Source organism: Mesocricetus auratus, unplaced genomic scaffold (genome assembly GCF_017639785.1).
Source record: "Mesocricetus auratus isolate SY011 unplaced genomic scaffold, BCM_Maur_2.0 Super-Scaffold_100014, whole genome shotgun sequence".
Classification (NCBI taxonomy): Eukaryota; Metazoa; Chordata; class Mammalia; order Rodentia; family Cricetidae; genus Mesocricetus; species Mesocricetus auratus.
This window is the reverse complement of record NW_024429197.1, coordinates 17,240,041-17,265,220: the sequence shown is the minus strand read 5'-3', so window position 1 is coordinate 17,265,220 and position 25,180 is coordinate 17,240,041. Positions and strand designations below refer to the sequence as shown.

The 25,180-nt window shown below is 50.9% G+C and overlaps 2 long non-coding RNA genes across 2 annotated transcripts; both read left to right on the top strand.

Annotated features, from left to right (window-relative positions):
- Positions 1 to 406: 406 nt before the first annotated feature.
- On the top strand, positions 407 to 8,984 carry LOC110343591. The gene is made up of 3 exons (XR_002385876.2): positions 407 to 784; positions 2,590 to 2,799; positions 6,650 to 8,984. It is a non-coding gene; the product is annotated as an uncharacterized LOC110343591 (long non-coding RNA).
- Positions 8,985 to 18,037: 9,053 nt separating this feature from the next.
- Positions 18,038 to 22,075, top strand: LOC121144148. Its single transcript, XR_005881456.1, has 3 exons — positions 18,038 to 18,235; positions 20,888 to 21,077; positions 21,855 to 22,075. It is a non-coding gene; the product is annotated as an uncharacterized LOC121144148 (long non-coding RNA).
- Positions 22,076 to 25,180: the final 3,105 nt, after the last annotated feature.

Genomic DNA, 25,180 nt, shown 5'->3' with positions numbered 1-25,180 from the left:
ACCAGGCAGATAGACTAAGGACTCCCCCCCACCCACCCACTGACCCCTGCCCTCTTTCATGTCCCATCAAGTCCAATTGAGTCAAAGGTGCTGATAGATCTCTGGGAAAGATAGATGGAGTAATCAGAGTAAATGAAATTAACATGCACAGGGTAATCAACACTCATTAAGCCAATTTAGTCAAGTGATGACCTCAGTCAGCTTTTATTTAATCATATACTTAAATGTCAAATCAATATGCAAATCTCACCCAGGCCTTTTCCAATTATAACCCATTAAAACTTTCAAGTAAATCAATGCAGCCGGGCAGGGTGGGAGGGTGTAGAGAGAAGAAACCAGGAGCCAGGCAATCGGACAATGGGCCTTTGTCATCTACCGCTCCCAGTGGGCCTTGGTCATCCACAGTTCTCCTCCCGGCTCCACCACGGAATATTCAGCTGACCCTCCGAGTTCCTCCTCTCACCCCTGCCACAGCACTAAAGGAGAGCAGAGAACTGGCTCATCCCCACAAACCTCCTCATCGAGACCTTTCTGTTGCTGCTGCAGGGTCCCCGCACTGCATATATTCAGTGATGCTGTGCCCAGTGTCCTGGAGCCATCGAACCACCTGAAGAGGACATTCATAGCCCAGCTCACAAATAACCCAAGGAAGCTCAGGGAATCCGACGAAAATGGGTGTGGTGGCTCTGACCAGCAATCCCAGCTGTCTGAGGCAGGAGGATTGTAAGTTCAAGACCTGGCTGGGCACCACCAGACTGACTTCAAGGCTAGCTTGGGCAACCAGGTGAGACCCTGTCTCAGAATAAAAAATAAAAAGAAGCCGGGGGTGTAGTTCAGTGGTAGAGCTCTTGCCTAGTACTCTGAAGCCCTAGACCCGCTCCCCAGCCCGTTAGAAAGTATCAAGCCAGGTGTTCCTTCTGCAGTAATCTCACGTTGACCAATCAAGCAGGGTCAGAGCACATGGATGCTGTCCCTGAGGCTGCACGGTGAGTTTGGGAATGTATACCAGGTCTTTTGAATCAAAGACGTCAAAGCCCAAAGGTTATGCCTGTCCAGAGGAGCCCAAGACATAACTCACACAGGCCTTTCCCCACCCTCAGTCCTGGGGATAGGAGTCTGCCTTCCTGCAGCCAAGGTCCAGCCTCAGGCTGGCGCAACTAAAATGAAGGAGCCTTTTGGAGCCTGCTTCCCAGGCAGCTGTGAGCTGTCAGGTGAAGCCTAGAAGTTTCTGCATGTTATAGTAGCTGACCCAGATTGTGGTAATTGACTTACATATGGCACTGGGGTGTCAGGTGAGTAGCTGATGGAAAATGACTGGGCCTATCAATGACCATGTTGTGAAAGAGCCAACGCTGACAGCTCTGATAGTTTTAGGGCCGCCTGCACAGCCCTGATTACCCATGAAGGGTTGGAACAAGGAGGCCCCAGAATGAGTGAGGCATGAAGATCTGAATATACAACTCTACACATGCCAGTGCCCCTGGCCCAGGGCTGCAATCATCCATTATACAAAGGTCCCAGCCCATGGTCCTAGGTAAGTCAGAAACAGCCTGACCTTGGTCCCAGAGGGCCACAGAGCATGGTGACAATGGGGCCTGGTCTGTCTAGCACCAGGGTCAGTCCTGAAAGTCTATGAATCAAGGGCCCTTCAGTTCTAGGTAAACACAGATGGCTGGTCCTCTGGAGATGAACTGGAGGTGGCCTTGGATGAGGACAGCAGCCTCCCATCTTCCCTCCTGAGGAGTTCACAGCCTAAGTGCCAGGAATGAAAGGAAGGCTCACTGAGCTGGGAACACTGGGGCATGCTCTCTCATGTGATCACTGTTAGATTTTGTTTTTTTATGTGTATAAGTCTTTTGCCTACATGCATGTGTGGGTACCACATCCGTGCCTGGTGCCCACAGAGATCATAAGAAGGCACTGGGTCACCTAGAACTACAGTGACTGACAGTTCTGAGCTGCCATGTGGGTGCCAGGAGCTGAACCAGGGTCCTCTGCAAAAACAAGAAGTGCTCTTAACCACTGAGCATCTCTCCAGCCCCTCATCTAAACTTTGGACAACCCTAGCAGTCAAGAAGCCAAAGCTGAGACAGACAGGATAATGAACTGGTGAGAATGGATGGTTTCTGGACAGACTTTCCAGAATGTCACCACTAGGGAAGCACAGGGGAGAGGCGTCTAGGGGCCTGGCTGCGCCAGAATGAGCAAAACAAACCACAGTCTGTCCTGTGGGGAAAGGTGGCTTTGAAAGCAGTTTCTTCATAGACGGTTGCCAGTCTTCCACCAGGGCTTCAGAAGAGAATGGGAGAGACAGGCAGCACCTGGGGATTCCTAGGAAGGAACAGTGGGTGGGGCTGGGTTCCCATGGGGATTCCTATGATGGCAGGATCAAAAGGGGTCTTTTTAGTATACTTTTTAAGCTGTGTTTTACAAAGCGAAGACATTGCGCTTCCTGCAGGTTCCCCACCCTCTTCTCTCCAGAATTTCCTAGACTTTATTGCCCTCCTGATGGGAATTCTCTGAGGTCTGCTTGTCCCTTTGTGGCCTGGCCAGCTCCCTTGGTGACTCTTATTTCTTCTGCTTCCCCAGGAGTGACTGACTTATTGGGAAGTCTATCCAGCCAAACAGCACCGGCCAGGGCAGAGTTGCAGCCCCATAGGAACCTCTGAAGCTCGAGTGGCCTGGCTGCCAAAAAAGCCAACAGGATCAGATGGCAAAGAAAGAAGTTTAGACGACATCTCCAGACTCCAAAGAATTCTCGTGAGACAGGAGAATGCCCAAGGAATCCTGGAGAGTCAGGTGGGGAGCACCTGCCAGCAAGCATCTCTGTTCTGTAAAGAGGGAAGGTGTGGTGAGAGGATTCAATTCTTGGGCTCAAATCACACTTTCGGGATCCCCTCTCAGTCCTCTTTCTGGCAAGGGAACCCTGAAGGTTTAAAGCAACCTTTCAGGCTCTCCTAGTGGACAAGAGCTCAAGAGGCAGGTGGGCCACGGGTGGCTCAGACACAGCGGCTAGTGACCTGGTGATAAGAACAACAAGCTTTGCTGACAGCCTGGGTCCTGGGTGTCCAGGCCATGTCAGGAAACAGATGAGCCAAGACTGAAGGCTGACACCCTCATATGACTCAGCCCTTGGCCTGCCCACGCCTAGGCCACCCTTCTCACTCTGTAATGCACCTGCTACATGCCAGGCATGCCTCTTGGCCCCCACCTACAGTCATGCAAGGGGAAGCAGCCAAGGCTACTGTCTTCCTGGTATTAGAAGGTACTGTGTAGTTTGAACTCTGTCCACACAACTCTCAGCAGGCCCCAGGAATTTAAATGTTCCAAGTTCACTGAAGCCTCTGAGTGTGGATCTCCAACCCAGACCTCTCTCTTCTTTGCTGCCTGTACACATTCTCAATGGCCTCCCTCATGTCTGTGCATTTAACTAGAAAGTATCTGAAGCCCAGCATCCCTGAAACAAAATGAGTCCATACAGCCCCCCTCTGCAAAGGCTGTTTCTACTCCTCACCCAGCTTCCAGGCAAAAACCTGGAAGTCACCCTGTGTTCCCTTCACTGCACACAGGCATGTGGCTCAGCCTAATCCATTGCCAAGGCCTTCTGGACTCAATGGGAAAAAGGGGGCAGGGCAGGGCAGGGCAGGGCAGGGCAGGGCAGGGTAGGGCAGGGCAGGGCAGGGCAGGGCAGGGTAGGGCAGGGCAGGGCAGGGCAGGCAGTAATGGTGCACGCCTTTAATCCCAGCACTTGGGAGGCAGAGGCAGGTGGATCTCAGAGTTTGAGGCCAGCCTAGTCTACAAAGTGAGTTCCAGGACAGCCAGGGCTATACAGAGAAATCCTGTCTCAAAAGCAAAAAAAAAAAAAAAGGGAGCAGGAAGCACATATCCCAGCTAGGCCACTTCCTCCAGCCATTCACCTGCCCAGCCCCTTTTCTGGACATCCTTGTAAGAGTTGCTGTCATATACCCAAAAGATGCACATTCATGCAACAAGAATGTCTGTTCCACTATGTTCATAGCAGCATTATTTATTATAATCAGAACCTGAAAGCAACCTAGATGCTCCTCAACTGAAGAGTGGATAGAGAAAATGTGGTTCATTTACACAATGGAGTACTACTCAGCGGAAAAAAACGATGAAATCTTGAAATTTGCAGGCAAATGGATGGCACTAGAAGAAACCATCCTGAGTGAGGTAACCCAGTCACAAAAAGAGAAACATGGTATGTACTCACTCATTTATGGATTTTAGACATGAATCAGGAGAGTGCCAGCATACAATCCCACTGCCAGAGAGTCTGGGAAATAGAACCTTCATACAGCAACTGATACCCACAGACAAACACTGAACTGAACTCCTGGAATCTAGTGTCAGAAAGGGAGAACGGATGGGAAAAGGAGTTAAGAGTGGGCTGGTTTAACCCACAGAAACAGTTGATCTAACAAGGGGGAGCTCTTGGACCCCAGATTGATGGCTGTGTGGAAAGCATGGGACTGACCCAGACCCCCTGAATGTGTATGTCAGAGAGGAGGCCTGGGTAATCTGTGGGGCCTTGGGTAGTATTTATCCCTGGCGCACAAATAGACTTTGAGTGCCCATGCCACAATATGGGATTCTCTCTCATCTGGGACTCTTGTGGGAGGGCCTAGGCCCTGTCCTGGATGAAATGACAGTCACTGGAGATCCACCATGGAGGGCCTCACCCTCCCTGGGGATCGGAGTGGAGATTGGGTGGGGGACTGGGGGACCTGGTGGGAAGGGCAGGGGAGGGGGGGAGAGGGAGCTGGGATTGACATGTGAAACAAGCTTGTGGTCATGGCATCTCTTCACACAATAAAACTCTGAGACAGAAGTTGGTACCAGGAGTGGGGTATTGTTGTGATAGGCCAGACCATGATTTTGTTTGGAGATTATGGACTTTGGGACTTTGGATTAGGAAAGCAATTTAATTCTTTAAGTAGGGCTTAATAGGCCATGCTAGTAGGAACATGGAAAAGATGGTGCTGAAGGTAATATGAACTATAGGGGCTCAGGTCAAGAGGTTTGAGAGGAGAAGAATTTTAGTATATGGCCTACAAACTTTTCTTGTGATACTTTGGCAAAGAATGAGACTGCTTTTTGCCCTTGTCTAAAAAGTCTTCCTGAGGCTAAACTGAAGAGTTTTGGATTAATTGCACTGGTACAGGAAATCTCAAAACAGGCCAGCATTAACTCTGTCATATGGTTATTAAAGTTCACTCTTAGTCAGATCTATAATGAAAAGGAGCAAGCTGAGAAAGGACAAATACAAAATGTACATTTTGAGAAGAAAAGGGACACCAGGAAATGTAAAAGAGCTAAGTCTTGTGTTCAAGGAGATAAACAGATTAAAGAAAAACCTAATGTTAGATTAAATAAAGGGAGTGATGACTGCAGGGCAAGACCCCATCCAGCTAAGCTTACAACTTGTGAAAGGAATTAAAGAAAATCTTAGGGTCCAGAGGCAGAGCCAGGCATATCTCTGAGTTTGCAGCCAGCCTGGTCTACAGAGTGAGTTCTAGGACAACTGAGCTTTGGCAGTGAAGGAAATCATCAAAACCAGAAAGCTGATGAAAATCTATTTTATGAGGACACCATGTTCCAGCCCCAGCAAGCAGAACCATTTGGCAATTTCAGCCATTTGGTTCTGGCATTAGAGTCAAGGATACAAGAAGTTACATTATCTCCCTCCATGACTAAGGAAAGCAGCTGAGGCCAGGTGTGTGTCAGGGGGGTTCCTGCATGAAGGCCTAGAGAGACCATTGTGTGAAGCTTTGATTGCCTTAGAGACCCTAAAATGTTAGAGATGTCAGAGCTATTGGGATATCTGCTGAGGAGAGCTGCTAACAGGGAGTGGAACTAGCCCAAGAGAAAGATGTGTGTTACAGTCAACAAAGCTGAACGGAGTTGGAGATCTGAAGAGTACTTTCATATCAGACACAGAGTTTGGAGTTTGCCCATCTGCTCTTCAGTCTTGCTTTAGTACAGTATTTCCTCACTATACTCCCTTTCCTCCCTTTTAGAATGGTAATGTATATTCTGTGTCATTGTATGTTGGAAGTATGTGATCTGCTTCTTTATTTTGATTGTATAGGTGATTACAATTAAGACAGTGCCATGAGTCTCAGAAGAGATTTTGGACTTTTAACTGGGGTTGAGACAGTGAGAGACTATTGGGACTTTTAAAGTTGGACTTAATGCATTTCTGCATTGTGATGTAGCTACAAGCCTGTGGGGGTCAGGAAGTAGAGTGTTGTGGTTTGAATGAGAATGCCCCCCCATAGACCCAAAGGGAGTGGCCTATTAGAAGAAGTGGCCTTGTTGGAGGAAGTGTGTCACTGCAGGTGGGCTTTGAGGTCTCAGATGCTCAAGCCAAGCCCAGGGTCTCTCTTTCTCTTCCTGCTGCCTGCCGATCTGGATTAGAACTTTCAACTACGTCTCCAGCACCATGTCTACCTGCATGACCTCATGCTTCCCAGCGTGATGATAATGTACTAAACCTCTGAAACAGTAAGCCATCCCCAACTAAATGTTTTCCTTTATAAGAGTTGTCATGCTCGTGGCATCTCTTCACAACAATAGAACACTGACTATAAGACAGAGACTTAAATATCAACTTGTTCCGTTACAGTTCTGAGGACCAGAAGTTCACAAGCAGTCCCAGCAAGCTAAGGTGAAGGTGTGTCAGCCTACTTCGTTCTGGAACTTCCAGAAGGACAGAATGTCTCCTCCCCTTCTCAGCATCTAGTGGCTGCCTGCATGCCTTGGCACACAGCCCCCTCCTCCGTGTTCAAAGAACTCTAGTGTTGTTTCTTCTGCTTGTATCACCTTCTCTGTGTCAAAGCTCCAGCCACCTTCCCCTCCCAGGAAGCCTATGAAGATATCGATTGGTTTTTCCTGGCCACGAGGAGAGAACCTCGCAAATCTCAAGATCCTTTACCTGGCCACATGGTCGATGCTGCCACAGAAGGGAAGAAACACAGGGGCTGAGATGTGGGGGAGGATCAGGCAGTCAGGACTGTCATTCTGCCCCACACAGGCAGCCCCGTGCTCTCTCCAGCCTGTCCTCCACCGGGCCAGGACTTGGTGCCCTAGGGGTGCTTGATTCACTTGATGGGTGAACACAGTGAATGAACAGAGAAAGGATGCAGTGTTGGAGCCGCCATTAGAGGCACCAGGGTCTGCAACGGGCCAGCTGAGAGGTCAGCAGTGAAAACTGAGGCTCCTGAGACTCCTTCCCCTCCACTCACCATGACAGAGAATATTCTCTGTAATAAATAAGAGATCAAACCCAGCAAGTCAGTGCAGCGCCTGAGTCAGGCAGCAGGAGCTAAAAAGGGGGAGCCTCCTCCTGGGGCTGGGACTGAGCCTGGAGGCTAAACATCCCCAGACACTCAACCTCCCACACCTTGTCCCAGCAGTGTGCTCTGTTTCCCAGTGAGCAGTCTCCCAGTCCTGCTGGTCAGAGAACCCCAGGTGCTACTCTGGGGAGTTAGCAGAAACCTGGTCTCTGCCCCCAAGGGGATACCAGGCCACACACTGGGCACCGAAATATCCTCTATCATGCGTTCCTTTCCCCATAGGGCTGTCACGCGAGCTCTGCTGGCCACAGGCTTGTGTGTTCCCAGGCTTCCACTGCCACCATCCCCCTCTGATTACTTCTTGTCCTGCCAAATATTGCTGAGAAGTTGATGCCAGGAAGGTGGGTGGAGTGGCCACTGGGAGGTAGTGGCTGATTCGAACTGAGAGGGGTTGGTAGATGGTGGAAAGGATCAGGCCACAGGCAGCTGACGATAACATGGGAGGTGAGGATCCTCAGATATAAACAAAGCAACAGGAAGAGCAGTGATTTCTGCAATCAGCTGCCACTGTCCGTGTCGGGCTGCACCATGTGCATGGCATTTTCAAACTCTTTTCATCTTTTTTATGAGCTGGTAAAGATTATTAAGCCACTTTACAGGCGAGGAAACCAAGGCACAGAGAAAGAAAGGAACTTGCCAAGATGAGCATCTGCAAACAAAGTCAGGAACTGAATCAACTGTGTCTAGACTATTACTTCTAGAAATATGACTCAAAGAGAAACCAAGGAAGTGTAGGGGAAGGGCTACATTCAAGGAACCCTGTGGATGGTAATATAATTTCCTAAGCATGTGATATATATGCAGGTGACCCTCTGCTTACAGTGGGAATTACAGCCTGTCATGGGTGGACATGATCAGAGACAGACAAAAATGTTCCTGTCCTGCTGACTGTCACAGCTTAATATGCAGACACTGCAGAACATCAGCTGTCTGCCCTCGTCAGCGTGTGGCTGCCTGGTTGCTGCACTCACAGCCGCTGGCCTGCATCAAGGAAGAAAAGCACCCTGCAAACTGCTAGGTGGGTAAAATCAAAATTCTCTACAGAAGTGTGGCTGCTACTGAATATGAATCACTTTTGCACCACCGTTAGGTTAAAAGTCAGAAGTTGAACCATTGTAGCTTAGAGTCTGTCGCTAAAGCAGCAGAGAGATGCGTTGACGGGTGGAGCTCAGGTGATAGAGAGTCAGAATCCAGGATCTGGGGGAATGGCCAGGCCCAGAAGAGAGGGGATAGGGGGTGGTGACTACACTGTGCAAATGGGTCCCACAAGTGGCTTGTCTGTTAGGTCCTCAGCAAACCATGAAATGGGTGTAGACAAAACAGCCAGGTGCATGTTGTGTGACACTACATCTGGGATATATGAACAAGTGTCTACTGGAAAGGGCACAACAACAGACCTAAGTAATTACACCATCGAAGTCCAACTTGGTGAATTCGCGAGTTCACTAGGGTTCCTCACCAAAGTATGGGTTGTTCACAGAAGCATGGATAATACAAAGGCAGCTGCATCAGCCAATCCACCCTAGCCTGGGTAACACATCATGAGAGCCACAACCCTCTGCACAACCTACAGGCAGCTCAACAGACAGCAGAATCTCCTCTCCTCAGCAGTCTTCACTACTTACATAACTATGTAGAGGGAGGCACCTTCTGGTAAGTTTCAGGGACTTCCTAAGATTTGTGAGTTGTTTATTTCCTGAGCCTTAAGGAGCCTCTCTTTACAACTACATGAGTCTTAGGGAGATTCTCTCTGTAATGGAACAATTCAATTCAGAGGAAATTGCTATGCAATGATGTGGAGAAGTCATGTGACTATTCAAAGGGCCAGAAGTAGCTGCCAGAGCTGAGACCCTAACTCCCTTATCCCACAGACACTTCTTTGATCCAAGTCAAACCCTATGTAAAGGGGATGGGTACGGGGGACTCAGAAACAGCCCTGTCCCCCAGGAGCTCACAACCTGAGCCAAGGACATGCAACCATCTTATACTATGAAGGAAGTGTGTCACCAGCAAGGGGTAGTCCCTGAAACTTACCAGAAGGTGCCTCCCTCTACATCATGTGACTGTGCCATTCACACAGCATGTTCTGCGCCTTCTGTAGAGCAACGTCTGCCCATTATCCGTCAGACCATTCCATCTTGAACGCCCAAGGCTGTGCAGCCCAAGAACAGCGGCGAGACTCAAGCCTGACTGTTAGGTCCATGCTCCTCACCATCTCCTGGGCCTCCCTTCTGTGAGCACCACTAACTTGGCAGATCTTAGAGTTTGTCACAGTTTTGTTTTGCTTTTGGTTTGGTTTGGTTTGGTTTGGGGGGGGCTTTGGGTGTTTTTTTGTTTTGGGGGGGTTGGGTTTTTTGTTTGTTTGTTTGTTTGTTTGTTTTGTTTTGCAACAGGATCTTGAAATGTAGCCCAGGCTGGCTGTGAACTCAGAGTCCCCCTGCCTCAGCCTCCCAACTAATAGAATTACAAGCATGGGTCACATGCCTCACTTTGTTGTGCTAATATCTTTTTTTAAAAGTTGTTTAAGAGTATGAGTGCTTTCCCTCATACATGTCTGGGTATCATGTGTGCTAGAGAGTTTATGTCAGCCTGATACCAACTAAAGCCATCTGAGAGGAGGGAATCTCAATTAAGAAAATTGCTCCATAAGGTCTGGCTGTAGGCAAGCCTGTAGGGCATTTTCTTAATTAGTGACGAGGGAGGGCCCAGTCTGTTGTGGGTGGTGCCATCCCTGGACTGGTAGGCCCTAGGTTCTACAACAGTGGTCTCAACCTGTGGGTCATGACACCCACGGGAGTCAATATCATATGCTGCATATCAGATGTTTACATTATGGTTCACAACAGCAGCAAAATTAGTTTTGAAGTAGCAACAAAACAACTTTACAGTTGGGGATCCCTACAACATGAGGAACTGTGTTAAAAGGTGGCAGCACTAGGAAGGTTGAGAGCCACTGGTCTAAAAGCAAGCAGGCTGAGCAAGCCATGAAGAGCAAGCCAGTGAGCAGCTCCCTCCCTCATCTCTGCTGCAGCTCCTGCCTCCAGGTTCCTGCCCTGCTTTGAGTTCCTGTCCTGATGTCCCTCGGTGATGGACTGATGCCTGAAATAAACCCTGTCCTCCCCAAATCGCTTTGGTCACAATGTGTCATCACAGCAACAGTGACCCTAACTAGGACACCATGCATATGCCTAGTGCCCTCGGGGGCCAGAAGAAGGTGTCAGATCCCTGGAACTAGAGTTACAGATGTTCGTGAGCTGCACTGTGACTGCTGGGATTCAAACCTGGGTCCTCTGGAAGGGCAGCCATTGTTAATCACTGAGCTACTTCTCCAGCCACTATTCCATTCACCTTGCAACAATATTAGGGATACAGCGGAGAAACCTCCCTGTCCAATGGACTCAAGGATAAGGGAGGGGCTTTGTGGGAGAGGTCTTGTGTGAGGAGAGTCTGCAGGAAGGGGGCATTGAGGGGAAAGCTTTTTCTCAGAAAAGGGGCTTGCAGAACCCCAAGCCTTGGGAATGGAACAACTCGTTAGAGTCACACAGGTGTGGGTTGGATTGTGGCTGCTACCCACCCACTATGTGACCTGGATCACATGGCTTCACTTCTCTGAGACTCTCTTCCCTCCTGAAGGTTGGGAACAATCAGGTGTGGGCTGATTCCCAGTACACGACCTGCATGGAGACCCAGAGTGGGACTGGGTCAAAGGTCACACAGCTAGTATCAGTGGCTGAGTTTAGATCCCAGGACTTCAGAGTGGCAGCATTTGGAGTAGTGATGGAGAAATGGGAAGTTATTACAGGCAAAAGGACCACTCGGGGGACATTCAGTGTCAACAAACAGACGCCGTCATCACTTCAGGGAAAAGAGGATTTGTTGAAATCACACACATGCACAGGTGTGACATAACAATAAAAAATTATATTTAGTCTCTATCCCCAACTCCTGGCACATCGCCCCTTAAAACTCTTGTCTCTTCAGGGTGATAAGAATGTCTTTTGTATGCTAATAAGATTGCTGGTGGCTGGGGACCCCTAAAGTGCTTCAGGAGAGGGCCTGATGAGAGAGGCTAAGGAATGGCAGCCTGTCACCCCTCTTTCCAGGGAGAGGGGAGGAGGATATGTCAGTTCACCACAGGTGACTAACACCAGAATGGGAACTGTCTGCCACTGGCCACTATCCTCCTTAACCTGCAGGAATGCGGGGGGGGGGGCAAGAGATGCCCAGAGATGCTGGAAGACTACAGCATTCAGTGAAGGTAGGAAAGCCTGGCATCCGTTTCCCCATACCTTGCCTGTGAATTTTTGTTTTTGAGACAGGGTTTCTCTGTGTATCCCTGTCTGTCCTGGAACTTGCTTATAGACCAGATCCACCTGCGCTCTACCGCCCAAGTGTGGGGTCCCACATGAGGATGAACACAGAGGCCAATGTAGTGAGCAGGCTGCCGGTGACGTGGGGAGGAAGCAGGGTGGAAAGCTAGCCAAGTGTCACAACTGGACAGGTGGACAGGCAGGCCACCGTATGGAGGAGCTAGTGAACCAGGATGTCCTCAGGGTCTGAGAGATGTCGGAGCAGTGGAACACGGCTGTCCCGGCCAAAGTCCGTGTTTCTCACGTCAGCTACCTGGGATCCTCCTGGAGCAAAATGTGAGTGGGGCCGACTGCACACAGATTAGAATGACAGGGAAAGAACGCCTGTGTGGCAAGGGAGCATGGTAGCATACTAAAGTGTCAGCTGGGAACACAGCTCTGACCGGCTGTTGGCAGAAGGGATGTCAGCAAGCCTTGACTCTACTCCCAAGGTCTAGCTAAGCAGCACCAGAAGTCACAGCCTGCACCCCATCCAGGGAGAGGTGGCCCATGGATGAGAGGGGGGCATTGAAGTAGAGCTTCTATGGCTGCCATAACACAGTACTGACAGTAGAATGACCTAAACAACAGAAATGTCTCTCCCTCCGGTTCTTGAGGCTGGAAGTGCAGATCAAGGAGCCCACAGGGCTCCTAGGGACCCTCTCTTCCTCCTTCCTTCTGTCCCCACCAGGCCAAACCTCCACAGATGTGTGCATCCCAATCTCTTCCTTCCTCCTTCCCTTTCTCCCTCCCTTCTTCCCTCCCCCTTCTTGTCTTCATGCCTTCCTACCTGATTTCCTTCCCTCCTTTTTTCTGATGGACACCAGGGCCTCCTGCACATCAGGCAAACATTCTACTGCTGAACTCTATCCCCAACCCTCCACGCTCTTGTTTTAAAGGTGGCATATTGGATTAGGGCCCACCCTAAGGACTACATTTCATGTAATTATCCCTTCAAAAGATGCTGTCTCCAAACACTGTCACATTCCAAGGGACCAGGGGTGGCAACATCAACCTACGGCACTGGTCACAGGGGACACATTCAACCCCATATAGGAGGCAATTGAGTAAATGAGATGAGAGAGCTCTTTGATGACAAGGCAGAGAAACAGATGGGCTTTCATCAAAGACTCAACCATGGAAGATTTCTCAGGGTGGGAGGCAAGATGGTAGGCAGAAATTGGTATAGTCTTAAGGCAACTCGAAGCCCCTGAGGGTGCCTAGACCCTGGAAAACAGAGAAACCCTAACTGTGAAGGCAAGAAAACTCAAGAGAAACATGGGTGGGGGGACTGACAGTGCTCATTTCGTTTGCGTTTTGAAGCAGTGTTTCACTGCAAAGGCCAAGCTGGCCTTGAGCTCATGATCCTCTTGCCTCTGTGTCTGGAGTGTTGGGATTTCAGGCACTGCCACACCCAACTCAAAGCTATGATCGCTATGATTGTAGGGCTACCTTCCAGAAGGCTCCTCAGGAGCCTGAATTCAAATTTCCCTGAAGTGGGGCTAGAATAAGATAAAGGATGGCTTCACCTTCCCCACTTTAGAAGACTTGGAAGAACATAGAGTATGAGGTGGAGCCTGATGGCACTGAACCAGGCACTGTGGTCTGTGTTGCTCTGGGCAGTGCCGTGACCTCTCGAGGCCGAGTCTCCTGTAGACACAGGTATCAAACTTCCAGGGCCTTTGTGAGATTACTGGGGACCTGTGGGGACAGTTAGGACAGAGTCGGGCTGGTGACAGAGCACAATAAGTAGAAGAACGCTGAAGTTACGGTGCTTGGTTTAGACCCTGCCTCAGCCCTGAGCCTGTGACAGGGTCTCTTGTCTGGCCATGTGCCTGAGTGCCTCGTTTTTCTCCATGAAACTCTTCACCTGACAAACTCTTATTCACTTCCTAGTGGGTGTGTCTTCTCCCCCATCTCCCCCACCATTTCACCTATCTCCCAAACGGCGGCTCTAGAGGAGCAAGGCTTTTTGTATGCTGTGCTCACCAACACCTAGAAAGATATCTCAACAGGAGTGAGTGTTTCAGAAATGCTTGTCCAGATAGCGCATGCCTATGGTCCTAGCTATGTGGGTGGCGGAGGCAGGAGAATCGTCTGAGCTGGAGAGTTCATAACAAACCCGGGTAAATAGAAAGATCTTATTTATAAAAGAAATCAATAAACAAATTTGCTATTGAAGTGAGCTGATCTGAGGGACAGATGGTGTGGGACAAGGGTATAGGATACAGCCAGCTGAAGAAGGCCACGGGGTCCTGGGGCCTCCAGAAGGTGGGGGATGGGGCTTCCCCCCTGCCTGGGCTGCCTTGGGTCAGACCAGACTATTCCAAGGAAAAGATAGGTGGAGATGGAGCGTTGAGCCTGGGTCTGAGCAGCTGTATGTGAAATGCTGATTGCTCCCCCTGCAGCCTGTCCATTTCTGACTCAGGGAACTGAGACACATCATTTCATGCCTTCTGGTTATCAGCGGATGTCACAGTATGGGGGCTGAAGGCCCAGAGCATGCCTTTGTCGTGACCCCCTAACCTGAGCTGGATAGAGTACAGTTGCCCTTCAGTATCATGTGATTGGCTCTGAGACATCCCCCGTACCATAACCCATGATGTTCAAGGGCCTTATACAAAATGGCACAGCGTCTTGTGTAACCTCCGCGTGCTTGAAACATCTCTAGATGGCTGAAAATGCCTAAGACAAAGTACACCCTACACAAATAATTGTCATACCATATAGTTTAGGGAAAGAGTCTGTCCATGTCCATTACAGATGCAAACCCTTTCTGGGTACTTCCAATCAGCAGAGGGTTGGATCTGAGGGCACAGAACCACGGCAGGTGGAGAGCCTCTGCCCAGCCCGCTGCAGCATGGCGGGAAGTGCAGGTCGCTGGCCAGCTTTCCTAAGAGCCGTCCTCAGCAGGGCTTGTGAATCCGCCCACCCTCAGTAGCTCCTCTAGAGATCCTCCAGTTTGCACAGGTCCCTCCTGCGGAGGGCTCAGAAGTGAACATTCTCCAGGAGTGTTCCAAACGGCACAGATGGAGGGGTGCACAGGACACCCTGTAGGCAGACTTTTCTGTCCTGCCTTCCAGCTCCCAAATAACCACACAGAGACTTATTAATTAGCAAAGTTTGGCCAATAGCTTAGGCTTGTTTGTAGCTACTTTTGTAACTTGGATTAACCCATTTCTATTAATCTATGTGCTGCCCCAGGCTCATTTGCCTTATAATAGGCACTGCCCATCCTCGAGACTCCACCCTTCTTCCTAGCATTTCTCTCTGATCTGAAAATCCTGCCTAGCTATTGGCCATTCATCTTTTTATTAAACCAAACTGAGTGACAAATTTTTTTGTTTTTTGGTTTTTACGAGACAGGGTTTCTCTGTATTGTTTTGGAGGCTGTCAGTCCAGCCTGACCTCGAACTCACAGAGATCCGCCTGCCTCTGCTGGGATTAAAGGCTTGCGCCACCACCACCCGGCCCTGAGTGACAAATCTTAACAGTGTACAAGGGATTATTCCACAACACCACCCTGAGACACACATGAACATGCACTTACTCAGTCCAGACATACGTACCTATACGCCCAAGTGCAGAGTTGCTGGGAAGAAAGCCAATCTTTGTGCCAGGATTCCCAAACTGGTTCATCCCTGAGCCTCAGAGAAGGCTGCAGATCTGAGGGCCCATAGACAAAGCTGGCAAAAACCAGTCTCAAGGGTCCAGGCTAGCCCTTCAGAGGTAACTTGGGCCCTGGCAGTGTCGCATCTGCAAATAGAGTCAAGCAGAGCTGGGTCAATCACAGCTGGGCCCTGGTTGCTCCACTGGAAGTCTACTGCTGTGGCAGGGCTGAAGGGCCAGTCCTCAGGAATGCCCAAGAGAAGCCAAGGCTGAGCAAGGGCCCTTGTGCTACTATGACCTTCAGACCCCGGGAGTCTAGAGATGAAATAGACGTTAGGGCTGCAGCTGGAAGCAGAGAAGGCCTGAGATGACCTTGGATCTTGAACAAGGTGACCTTGACTGAGTCTAGAAGCTAAAGAACCTGGAGCTTGTCTAGGAAGCACATATAAGCTCCCCCAAGGGCTCCAGGTGAGCTTCAAAGCCAAGGAGTAAGAACTGCTGTAATTAGCCTGAGGAATGAGTTGGTTTTTTGTTTTCTTTTGTTTGTTTTGGTTTTAGCCAATGAGATGAAAGACACCTAACCCCAACCCCAGAGTCAGGGAGCACATAGGCCAGAGTTAGGGAGGGGCACCTGAATCAGAAAGACCAAGGTCAAAACTCCACTCCCACCATGGTATGAACATTCCTTCAGAACATCAAACTTCCTGATGCCGCCACCCTTTAACATAGTTCCTTGTGTTGTGGTGACACCCAACCATAAAATTATTTTTGTTGTTATTTCATAACTTTAATTTTCTCCAGTTATGAATCATACTATAAATATGATTTTCCTCCAATAGTCTTAGATGACCCCTGTGAAAGGGTTAAGAACCACTGCTTTAGACCATCCAAACTCGTGAGCCACAGGAGTACTGGCACATCACACCCTTGAGAGCTCAGTCTCCTTTTCAGTAAATGAAAGAAGCAAGCCTTGCCTCACAATTCTCACATGCCTTACCTCACCATCTCACCACACAGTCCTCAAATGTCTCAGCTCAGGGTCTTCACATGTCTCACCTCACAGTCCTTACATGTCTCTCCTCACAGTCTCACATGTCACCTCACAGTCTCACATGTCTTACTTCACAGTCCTCACATGTCTCTCCTCACAGTCTCACATGTCTCTCCTCACAGTCTCACATGTCTCTCCTCACAGTCCTCACATGTCTCTCCTCACAGTCTCACATGTCTCTCCTCACAGTCTCACATGTCTCTCCTCACAGTCTCACATGTCTCTCCTCACAGTCTCACATGTCTCTCCTCACAGTCCTCACATGTCTCTCCTCACAGTCTCACATGTCTCTCCTCACAGTCTCACATGTCTCTCCTCACAGTCCTCACATGTCTCTCCTCACAGTCTCACATGTCTCTCCTCACAGTCCTCACATGTCTCTCCTCACAGTCTCACATGTCTCTCCTCACAGTCTCACATGTCTCTCCTCACAGTCCTCACATGTTTCTCCTCAGTCTCACATGTCTCACCTCACAGTCTCACATGTCTCTCCTCACAGTCTCACATGTCTCTCCTCACAGTCTCACATGTCTCTCCTCACAGTCTCACATGTCTCTCCTCACAGTCTCACATGTCTCTCCTCACAGTCTCACCTCACAGTCTCACCTCACAGTCTCACATGTCTCTCCTCACAGTCTCACATGTCTTACTTCACAGTCCTCACATGTCTCTCCTCACAGTCTCACATGTCTCACCTCACAGTCCTCACATGTTTCTCCTCAGTCTCACATGTCTCACCTCACAGTCTCACATGTCTCTCCTCATAGTCTCACATGTCTCACCTCACAGTCTCACATGTCTCTCCTCATAGTCTCACATGTCTCACCTCACAGTCTCACATGTCTCTCCTCACAGTCTCACATGTCTCTCCTCACATGTCCTCACAGTCTCTCCTCACAGTCTCACATGTCTTACTTCACAGTCCTCACATGTTTCTCCTCACAGTCTCACATGTCTCTCCTCACAGTCTCACATGTCTCTCCTCACCTCACATGTCTCTCCTCACAGTCTCACATGTCTCTCCTCACAGTCTCACATGTCTCTCCTCACAGTCTCACATGTCTTACCTCATGATCCTCATGTGCCTCTCCTCACCAGCCTTGTGTGACCCTAGGACAGAAGGCCATGTTCAGATGAGGGCCAGATTCTGCCCCAGTTATTCCTACAGGATGGGCTCTTATTTCTACAGCTGGTAACGCTGGAGAAGATTGGGGTCAGGGTGAAGAAAAGTCACCTGCTCTTTATCTCTGAAAACACCCGGGTCTGCCAAGAAAAGAAATGTGACCAAGGTCCATCACACCTGGCCAGAGTCTCGCAAGCATCCCGCCCACAGATGCAGCATTGGTAAGCACCATCTAAGCCTGGCCTTGGTGTGCGTGGGGAGCCCAGATGTGAGGCAGAGTGTCTTCTATAAGATCATCCTAAAGAGGAAGGAGACCCAGACTCAGTCATCCTGCAGGAGGCCCGTGAGCCATGGCCTCATAGGGTGCTCCACAGATTGGTCTATTTGCCATCACGATAACAAAGTGTCTGAGAGAATTGATTTATGGGAAGAAAGGCTGCCCATGGTTCACAGTTTGGGCAGTCTCAGTTTGTAACCCACGGTCTCTTCACTCGTCAGGTGAGGCAGGCGTGTCGTGATTGGAGGACACAGCAGAGAGAAACCACGACATCACAAAGCAAAGGCGAAGGGAGCAGCTCAGGGTGTCACAGTCCCCATCAAAGGCACCGCCTACGCAGTCCCACTTCCAAAGGTTTTTCAGCCCCTCCCAGCCCAGTAATGCCACCCTGGGGACCAGACTTCAACGCATGGGAGACATACCTACTCCTAGAAACGCGAGCTTCAGGTAAACTTATTAGAAAGTTATTTACAGTTTGCCTGAAATTCACACTGAACTGAGCATTGTGTGTTTTTATTTAGTAGCTGTAGGGTGATGGAAGCACATACCTAAGCCAGCCAGTCTCGCGTTCACATTCCCGTTCCACTTATTTCCTGCATGGCAAAAACCAAAAATCAGTCACTTAATCTCTCTGTTATCCCAACAATTGCAAAGTTCTATTTCCACCAGATTATTGTTTACGTGTATGGCTCCTTTCTGATTACTTGCTATATTTTATGTGCTTGTCTTATGTTTCTCAACAATGTAAAAATATTGAAATAGCATATCCATTAAACTGAGATAAAGCGTGCAGATGTCTCCTGGCATGGGAGCCAGCGTGTTGCAAGCACTCATTCTCTAAGGGAACACAAATAGCCCAATAGGAATCCCAAATGCTAAGACATCAAAGAAGACAGAGTCCACCTGTGGGCAGAGTCTTTGCAGACTTCATGGAGGTAGGGGTTCTGCACAGGGCAGGCTGCATCCCTTCCGCGGAGCCCCAGGGACAGCAGCACGCCCCGGGGGGTCTGAGCACTGGGACACAGATGCCCATGGTGGGACACTGATGGTGGGCCATCCTCTCTCAGCTGGCCTGGTTCTCCCACTGAAGCGTGCTCCCTGTGCCACTCTGGCCCCTTGCCTGCTAGCCTGGGCCTGCAGCCTCTGAGTCCGTGACCCTGCTAGATCCCAGATAGAGACCTGGGGGAGAACGTTTTGAACTCGTATCCGGAGAGGTCCTCAGGGACGAAGCCTGCTACGTGGGACGTTGGAGTGGGGGGGGGGCACGGGCCTCTGGGGCCCTGGGGAGCCAGGGAGGCTGCTGGACAGAGAAGAAGCAGGGTCAGCTTCTCATTGCCAGTTCAGATCAGTCAACGCGTACCGGGTGCCTCCTGTCAGAGTCCGCAAAGGCCTTGGTCCCCGGGGCCACACTTCAAATGCGAAACGCACCCCCAAGTCTCGTGTTTAAACACCCGGCCCTCTACCTGAGGGGCTGTGGAAACTACAGGGTGTGGGGCGCTGGGACAGGCCCCGGGGTTTTGTAGCGCAGCCCACTTCATGCCCACTCTACCTTCCACCCAAAGTGTCCTGGCTGCACCCTCCTGCCGCCAAGGAGCTCCTTCCTGACCACAAGGGGCAGCACCCCCAAGCTGGGCCTGTCAGGTGGCTATGCGGCAGTCTGTGGTGCTGTCGGCTGCTGAAGCGACTGGGCCTTGGGAAGGGAGTGAGTTCCCTGGGGTGGGCCACTCCCTGCCCCCACTTCCTGACTTCATGAAGTGAGCATCTTCCTCTGCCATGCTCTCCTGCCGCAGCACCTCACCTCAGGGTCAAGCAACCAGGGTCCGGAACCTCTGAGCCCATGAACCGAAGCAAGCCTTTTCTCCCTTCAAGTCGATTTTCTCAGTACACATCTTAGCAATGGAGAGTTCACCACCCCGCCTGCTAAATGCCGGGGCGTGCACTCTGAGCAGTGTCCCTGGGCCTCACCCTTTGAGCTTGGTCTATCAGAAGACAGAGCCGATGTGCAAGCAATGCCCAGTCATGACAACGCTTGCACAGTGTGACAAGGGCAGTAAGGGGGGTAGGAAGCTCGCCCTGACAGCTGCAAAGGGACACGGAGCCAAACCAGGTGACAGGAACTCGTGGGGAGCTGGGCTGCAGGGAGGCGCCCACCGACCTCGTGGGCTGGGTGGGACCCACACTAGAGCTGTAGGAGCCCTCAGTGGGATGAGGAGACAGAGTCTGGCAGTGTCCAGCTGAGAGCACGCGGCATCCTGGGAAGAAACGTGGAAGGCGGGCGGTGCCTAAGCTCAGGAAGGTCAGTTTACCCCAACACCCATGATGCTTTCTGGTGGAGGGAGCTTCCCCCAGCCCCAGGCCCTAGTGCACAGGACTGAATATGTCCAGGGGTCACACAACCCGTGACTGACAGGCTCAGTGGGCAGGCTCACACTGTCACGTGCAGAATGACTCTCAGAGCCTGCCGTGACAAAGTGGCACATGCTGCTGTATAGCTTTCTCCACCTTGTCTCTGTCCTGTCCCCAGCCCGTTTGCCAGTCACCTCTGCAATAAGCTACTTGCACTTGGATCCTGGCATTCAGATCCAGAGCTGAGTTAGGGATGGACCACCCCATCCCAGGGAGTGTGGTTGGAGGAGGCTAGACAACCTTCGCTGTGCTACCACAAAGAAGGGCTCACTCCAGCCCTGGGCAGAGAGCATCTTTTATGCTTGTAAATTCATCAAATGCTTCTAAACACCTAGCCAGAGTGGGTTTAGCTCTGCTAGGGAGGGCCTAGCTCCACACTCCCCCATGGGGCTCGTGGCTAGAGTGGGTTCAGAACGCTGGGCATTCTCTGGGCTGTGCTGATTCACAAGGACGGGATGCCAGTCACAGAGGAGGAGACGGGGCTAGCACAGTCTCAGCACCCTCGGACCTACCTGTCCTATTCCTGAGTCCTCCGAGTGTGGAGTCTCCGCTGGCAGTGAGTCGCTCTGCTCTGAGTCTGTAGGCAGTCAGAGCCTGAGCACTGGACCAATGCAGGCCAATCACTAGACAGTGACTGGCTGAGGAGAAGTCACCTGAGGGATCTGTGGTAATCTGCCCCCTCCACCACCACAGCAGGGGCCGTGTTTGTCGCCTGAGAGACCTGGGGATTCATCCAAGCTCTGTCACCGACTCTCCGCAAGTCTCAGTTTCCTCCTGAGGACAGTCCTGATGGTGGGGCCCGAAAGACCAGGGAGTGAGGACAATGAGCCTCTCTCCTGAGAAGCTGGCACGCGCCAATCAAAGTCTGGCTGTGAATGCAGACGTAAGTGTGATTCAGGCCCTGCATTCACAGAGACCTCACAGGCAGAAGGAACACCAGGCTTTCGGGGAAGGAAGGAGGGCAGGGAGCCGTCCTGTCTGGAGACATGTAGAGAGAGCATGAGTGGGCCTCAGGCCCTGGAGCTCTGTCAGGCCTGGGGACACAGGAGAGGGAGGAGTGGCTACAAGTGAAGGCTCCCTGGGAAAGGCCCTGGACACACCAGGGTGTCTGGAGTGAGCCCATGAGGAGCAGGGCCTTGTGAGGTGGCCTTTCAGGGCTTGCTGGGCATACCTGTAGGTAGGGGAGTGAGGCAAAGCATGTCAGGAGATGGTAGGCTGCACCAGAACAGGCACATGGAGGGATAAAGGTGTCAGAACGGTACTGGAGGCCTCTGGGCCAAAACGCCCAGGACCAGGTTGCTACCTAGAAAGAGAGAGGCAAGACCACATCCAGGTTCCAAACTGAAAAACTGGATAGTGAGCAGCCAGAGGCCCCTGAAGCAAAGAAGGAGATGAGCAAGTGTCCAGGGCTCCCAGGGTTTGTGCTGAGGAGGTCTGGACGCTGGGCGACCTTCCAAAGTGGGCACCCATTGAGACTGAGTGGGGTCAGCATGGGACTCAAGACACAGGCAGACCTAAGCCAGGCCCAGTGCTCCCTTCCTAGAGAAAAGGATGTTAAATGGGTCTTGGTCCAGTGGCCTCCCTCAGCCCTAAATGGCCTCGTCCTGCAGAAGATGCCAGACTGATCCACCCCAGGTGAGACAGTAAATCTCTTTCCAAGGTCAAACCCTGCCTCCACCCTGGAGCCCTTCTGCTTCCTTCTCAGCTGATGTAAAAGCAAATGGCGCTGGGTATGAGCCTTCCTCACATCAGCACAACAAGATGCTTAGTCAATCAAATAGCTGAGCCGAGCGAACGCAGCGTGCGGCTCCTCGAAGAGGGTTCTTTCCAGGGGAAATGTTATCATTTTCCATTCCTGTTTAATGAATCATGGGAATTACAGCAACATTACAAATGGCTCTCTGTACAGGCTATTACTTTGTTTCTGCAGGGTTCTAATGGCAGACCTGCTCCAGTGGGGGCTCAGTCTGCCCCCCCAGGCTACGGAGAACAGCGGCATTATTATAAGTGGTCCCTCTACAGGGATCTGCCTGGGAGGGATGGTGACCCAGGCCTCTCGAATTGAGTGCAGACCAAATCAAGTGGGACTCCCTCAGCAGCTGGTCGGGAAGTTTCTGGGGAGTCCTTTCAGGGACCCCAGAGTACAGGAAGATCCTCATGATGAAAGAGGGGGAGATAGGAAGGAAGTTGGGGAGCCTTCTGACCTGGAGGGTTGGAGGAGGGGCAGGGAACATGGCAGACTTGGTCTCTGAGAAGAGGGGTGTGGGTAGCAGACACTGACAGCCCTTACCAAGGCTGCCCCGAGTGCTGGGCTGGCTCCCGCCAGGGCAGATACCAGGAGCAGCTGAAGCAGAAAGGGGCGGGGGGGGGGGGGGGGAGATGCCCCTCATCCTAGCTCCAGGCCCTGAGACTCAGTCATCGCCCCTGCTTCGGCTGCTGGGTAAAGGAGATGTGCGGTGGACCCCTTGAGGACACAGTCTTTTCAGGTCAAATGCCGTCTGCCCATGTGCCTGGGTCCTGCTTTTTTCTGTTAAGTCGGCAGTCTGCTTTCTGTGTTGTCTATCAAGAACTAATGTGTATTTTATGGACTACTTTGATTATTGTCATAGGGCATTTGGGGGTGACTTGCTGGTTCACAACTCCATCCCACCCTAAACTACAGCTGATCACACACCTAACTCAGAGGAAGCCAAGGCTGTTCATTCAGCCCCTACTGTGTGAGATGTGAAAGAAATACTGTATCATTGGATAACTCCTGTATCTGCAGTGCTGGCATTCTGCCTGCCACACAGCAAGGGCTCAGTAAATATCAAATGGATGAATGAATGGCAGAGTGAATCTCTGAAGGATTTGGAATTTAAATTCTTTTCCTTTATTTTTATTTTATGTGGGTGGATGTTTTGCCTGTGTGTCTGTACACCACATGCATGCAGTGCCCATGGAGGCCAGAAGGGGGCATCAGATCCCTTGGGACTGACGTTACAAAGGGTTATGAGCTGCCCTGTGGGTGCTGGAAATGCAGCTGAAGTCCTTTGAAAGAGCAGCCGGTGTTTTAACCACTGAGCCATCTCTCTAGGCAAATTTGTAATATTTAGCCTGAAAACTCAGACTGGTTTATGGGAACTGAGTCACGTGAGCTGGAAAAGAGAACCCCTCTAACTCCAGGCTTCTTGGGGTTACTTCCGTCCTGCTGGAACCCTTCTGAACTTTGAGACACTGGCCCAGTAGTCCAACCCTCAAGCACCTGCCTCCCCTGAGCCCATTTCCATTAAAAGTCAAACCCTTCCCCAACATAAGGGATAGTTTTGCTTCCTGATACATGAATGTGTGCATGTGGGTGCGCGCGTGTGTGTGTGTGTGTGTGTATGTGTGTGTGTGTGTGTGTGTGTGTGTTTCTTAGAATCACATCCACTCGCACCTTGCCACACCCTGGATCTACCCACTGCTGCCATCAGTAGCCCCAATGGGCTCTGGATCTGAGATGTGGTGACCCAGGGCCAGGGAGGGCACATTCTTAGCTAGTGGCCCTTGAGGGCAGGAGGAAGAAGAGATATCGAGCTTCTTCTCCTTCCAGAGCCCTTCACTTGGCCCAGGCCTCAGATGTGGGCTCCTAGAACCCCATTCTCAAGTCATAGACGACTGCTATGGGACCCCAAGACCATGCTTGCCCACCATGACCTCATAAACTTCCCACTTACCAGGCAAAGGGGAGCGGGGGCCAGTGAATTCAAGAACCTGGGAAACTCCTACTTACAAGCTGAAGCAGAGGAGGCATGCTCACACCTTCCGTCCACCAAGGCTGCTCTCTGCCTGGCTGGATCGACTCTTTCTTCTGTTCCTCCCGCCCTCGCCCCAGGTGCCCGGATACTAATTATAATGACCCGGTGAGTTACAAGACGGTGAAATTGCTTCCACCTGAGGTTGTCACGGGCTAGGAAGAAATACCAGGGATGGAAATTAAACTGTGCCAGCAGGCTTGTAGGGGCGGGAGCAGGAGGGAGGACGGCTCGGGTGGGGAGCGATACCTACAGCTTTGAGGTGGGGTTTGTGGCGTGCCAGTAAGAAGCATTGTCCTTGGGCAAAATAGAAAAGATTAGATGCTGCTCACCTGCTGCTGGTCGCTGGATTCAGAGTGCCCCAACAGAAGGTGAAGTGACCAAGAACAGACAGAAGCCCTGTGGCTGCCTAGAGACCCAAAAACAGAAGGGACATTAGGCCGCTGTTGTGGAGGGTGGCTTGGGGCAGCCCAGCTCCCCAGAGAGGGAGGAGAGGCAGTGGAGAGCGGACCCCAGCCAGCCTCAGTAGCCTACCTCACAGCCTGAGGACATTCTCACTGGCAAGCCCAGGCCTTTGTTCCTGAGCTGTACACTCCCAAGCAGCTCTGCACTGACCTTTTCATTTGGAAGGCTGCCAGGCTGCCTAGCTTACAGTCCCAGGATTTGGGGAGGAAGGACCTGGGAAGCCCTGGCTCTGAGATCTAGGGTAAATTTCCCTACTGGACATCTGCAAAAGTGATGGAGCTTTGTAAGTCACTGAGACCTACCAGCAGTAGGGTGAAGTTGGGACCTTCAAGTGGATCTCTCCAAGAGATGTTTAAAATGTTGAAAGGCATTGGAAAAGAAGGGAAGTTTCTAAATTCTGTTCATAAAGTGAGTACAATATTAACGATAATGTCACTGCCCAACTGCAAGAACATGCTAGCTGCCCTCCCTCCCTCTCTATCCCTCCCTCCTTCTCTCCCCCCTCTGTTTCTATCCTTCCCTCTCTCCTCCCTCTCCCCCCTCTCTTACACACACACACACACACACACACACACACGAGAGAGAGAGAGAGAGAGAGAGAGAGAGAGAGAGAGAGAGTCAAATAGCAATCTGACTTATGAATTTCACTGGAACAAATCTAAATGAAATAGTAACAGAATCCTGCAGCACAGAAGAAAACACAACCATGAGCCACTGGAGCCAAAGAAACGCTCTGCAGGGCAGA